Source organism: Dioscorea cayenensis, chromosome 8, assembly GCF_009730915.1.
Source record: "Dioscorea cayenensis subsp. rotundata cultivar TDr96_F1 chromosome 8, TDr96_F1_v2_PseudoChromosome.rev07_lg8_w22 25.fasta, whole genome shotgun sequence".
In the NCBI taxonomy this organism is placed as follows: domain Eukaryota; kingdom Viridiplantae; phylum Streptophyta; class Magnoliopsida; order Dioscoreales; family Dioscoreaceae; genus Dioscorea; species Dioscorea cayenensis.
Genome location: NC_052478.1, coordinates 9,335,897 through 9,340,274, shown reverse-complemented (window position 1 = coordinate 9,340,274; position 4,378 = coordinate 9,335,897).

Sequence of the window (4,378 nt, the reverse complement as noted above, 5' to 3'; positions counted from 1 at the left end):
ATTATTCCATAACACGATACCACCTAATGCTTCTACTAGGAAAACTATCTCTGCTAATCCTAGCCTCACTAGCCTACCTCCACCTAAAACAATTACACCATATGCAGGACTTCTCCCTACGTACTTTCTACCCAAACACCTTTTGAAACAACCAAACCATATATTCCATCCCCTAGAAAACCTCAAATCCATGACAGCTAAAACACTTGAAGAGAAGAGGGCCAAAGAACTTTGCTTTTAATGCAATAAAAAAATTGTACCTGAGCAAAATTTTTTATAGTGTAGCTGTAGGTGAACACTGATGAAGGTGATTTTAATGAAGGACCTAGGAAACGAAGCACTACAGATGATACTATGCAACTATCTCTTCATGCCCTATGTAGGAATAAAAGCCCAGAGACCATGAGATTGGAAGGAACCAATGGTAGGCACAAACCCTATATTCTGGTTGATTTAGAAAGTACCCACAACTTCTTGAGTTCCATGATGGCTTAAAGACTTACATGTAATGTGGAGCCAATTTTGAATATTGAGGTATATGCGACTAATGGTCAGTTCTTATGCTGCGCGTTAGTCTGTTTGAACTTTACATGGCGAGTACAAGGGCAAAAATTTACAATCGATGTTTTCATTCTTCGCCTTGACTCTTCTAATCTCATCCTTGGAGTTCAATGGCTTTCTTCTTTAGGAGATATCTTGTGGAATTTCAATGACCTTAAGATGGAGTTTTAACTAATGATCTCAAATATTTGTTGCAAGCAAACAAGAACCCCCCTCTACAATTCATTACTTACCATCGTTTGGAGAAGTTGCTATCCCATACATTAGAAATTGCCTTCAATCATCTATTGGTCATTCCTGAGCTGTATACTATCATGGGGACTAACTCATGTTTTGATGACTCTTGGCCTGAGTTGCAGCACTTAAAGAATTCTCCCATGTTTTTGATGTTAAGATATTACTTCCTCCCCATAGAGAATATGCCCATTGCATTAAACTAAAAGGAGGAACCAAGCCCATTAATATTAGGCCTTCTCGACATATTGGGTTGTAGAAAGTTGAGATTGAGAAAATAACTTAGGAAATGCTTGATGCAGGTATCATTCGAACGAGTCTCAGTCTCTTTGCAAGTCCTATTGTTCTAGTAAAGGAGAAAGATGGGTCGTAGAGGTTGTGTGTGGATTATAAGACCCTTAACTAGACAACTATCAAAAATAATTTTCCCATACCAATAATTGAAGAACTATTGGATGAATTGGGATGTTCTAGCATATTTTTGAAAAATTGATCTTTAGTCAGGATATTGGGATATTTGTATTAATCTATGTGATGTTCATAAAATGATCTTCCATATGCACGAGGGTCATTATGAATTCCTTGTGATGCAGTTTGGCCTCACAAATGCTCCATCAACATCCCAACAACTCATGAATGTTGTATTCCAAGCTTACTTACATGAGTTCTTCTTGTGTTATTTGATGATATACTTATAGCAGGTTAAGGGAAGAGCATATACGACACTTGATAGTAGTATTGGAAGCATTACAGCAGCATCAACTCTTTGCTAAGATGAAGAAATGCTAGTTTTTGTATTTACAAATTGAGTACTTGGGCCATCTCATCAATGAGGCCGGCATACAAACAGATCCCAATTAAATTGACGTTATTCAATCTTGGGCGATTCCCAAAATTCTGAAGTAACTCCGAGGATATTTGGGCCTCACTGGATACGATAGGTGATTTGTGGCTCACTACGGACAATTAGCCCAATCCCTGACTAATTTAATGAAGAAAGAAATATTCAATTAAAAAACTACTGCCCAAGATCCCTTTGATCGTCTCAAAGAAGCAGTGGTTACTACTCCGCCATTAGGGCTTCCTGATTTTAATGAGGCTTTTATTGTGGAAACAAATGCTTCAGGTGACGACATTGGTGCAGTCCTTAGCAATGAGGACATCCGCTATCTTTTATCAATAAAGTATTAGCTCCTAAGTATCAGCTTCTATCAGTTCATGAAAAAGAGATGTTGGCCAACTTGTTTGCTAGAAAGAAGTAGGAGATTTATCTAACTAACACTCACTTCATCATCAAAATAGACCATCAAAGTTTAAAGCACTTGCTAGAACAAAGACTTAGTACTCCTTCTTAACAAGCTTGGGTTGCTGAGTTGATGCTATTTGATCATGAGATACAGTTCAAACAAGGGAAACAAAATATTGTGACAGATGCTGTCTTGGAAGCCTACAATCTCTTACCACACAATTATTAGCAAGGTACTTCCCTCTTCCTAATATGAGGTCATAAAACATTGATAAAGGGTGATAAATGCTTGTGTATAAGTATTACTAAGTATACTTTTCTTGCATTGAGAATCACTTTTATCAGATTTTATGGCTCCTTCGTGTGTATTTGTGTTTTTTTGTGCATTTAAGGTTGTGGAGTCAAGTTTGGAAGAAAGGAAGAAAAAATAAATCATGGACGCAATTGTTGAGGAAACTCTTAGACCAAACATGTGGGTGTGTGCCAACCTTCAAAATATTCAAAAGAATACACAAATTGGAGGGGCACAAAGGCAGTTACACTCATATGTTCCAACTTGTGTAACATTGCCAAGAGCTTCGTCAATGTGTTCGAAAGTGAAGATGCGGCATGATTTATCGCATGGATGTGTGCCCAATAATGCGGCCTCGATGAAGAAATTGAAGTCGGGAGTATTGTAGTGAAAGCACTGTAGCAGTTTACTTTAGCAAGGGGGTTATCTCAATTAATTGCTTGCACTTATTTTTAATTTCATATTTGACTTTTTATTGCTCCATGGAGAGCTAAAACCATAGTGGGTGCTTGGACTTGTAAACCCTAGGATGATTATGTTTCATTGACTTCTATTATGTTTCTCTTAATTGATGTTTTAATTGAGTTTAAATCTTGTGTGTTTATTGATTTTATTTTCCCTTAGAGTAACACTAGGGTTGAGAATCTATCTAGGTAATCCTTTTGAATGAGTGACACTTCATTAAGGTTAGACTTAGTAAGATTGAAGAGGGTTGAGAGGGTGAGTCGAGAGGTAGCGGAATGTCCCCTTTTCCCTCCAACGTGATTTATCCTACCTGCACATTCCAAGAGTTCTTTACAATCATGATAGAGTGAAGTGCTAAGGGACAAACTCCACTGGGGTTTTGTTGCGCGAGTAACAAAGTGAAGTGTTGAGTAATCCTTAGTGCTGGGGCTTAATCGTAATTAGGGGACTTTCGACTGAACCAAAGGGTTAGATCTAGGTTACGAAATTGGGTTTATCACTTGGAATCTCTAGAGCTTCAAGCAGTCCCATACAGTATAGAGGGCTAGTCATGGTTGACCTTAGGTTTGGGACCATGTGTCTTTGGATCTCTACGACTCATTAAACTTCAATTAGGAGACATAATATTAATCTTGCAAGAAACATTAGTCCTAAGGCGAGCATTGTCTGGGCAACCCATTTTACCATTGATTGTCCTTTCCGATTACTCGTGCTTGCTCTCATTTCTCTTTTACTTTTTTTTGCATTAATATCTTGAATCAAATCACAAATTGGTTTTCACTCTAGCTAAATAGCAACACTTCTTGTTTCTGAACAACTTTTCCCTGGGGATTCGACTACCCACTCACCGGGGTATTTTATTACTTCAATGACCCATACACTTGCGGTACACACACGCAAGGGGTGTATCAAGGGGGTATATCATATAAATTCTAATGCTATCTTTTGCACTTAAGTTGTCCTAAAAATTATTTTTAAGAATGATTTTATATTCAATTTATTCCATTTATACTTTCAGGCCATTATAAACACAACTTGAACCAAAGCATGAAATCGAGAGTTAAAAGGAGCCAAATTTACCATTCAGATGTATACACAGGCAAAGTACATGGTGTGTACTTGCCCGTGTACCTCTCAAGCATCTTCTAGGAGAATTCCACAGAAATACATAGGCGAAGAACTACCGGTGAACATGGCCATGTACTCCCCAAGCTCAAGTTCAACAAGAATCCAGAGAAATACATGGGCAAACTATACGCTAGTGTAAACTTCAGAGCTTAGTAGCAAGATTTTCTAGAAAATTACATGGGCAGATGCTGATTTACATGGCCGGTATTTTGAAGTTTTGCATAGAATTGCACGGACAAAGTACACACCCATATACTTGCCCGTGTAATTACCTGATTCCTGGGGGTATAAAAAGAAAGCTGAAGAAGGTAATGGAAAGGCTGCCTCTTGGGAGATTTCTCGATGAGGCTAGGGTTTTGGAGCAAGGTCAATGAAGAAGAGGGAGTTTGAAGGAGTCGTTGGAATGACAATCTTTGGTGACTATATCAGCTCACATCGATTCCATTATTAAG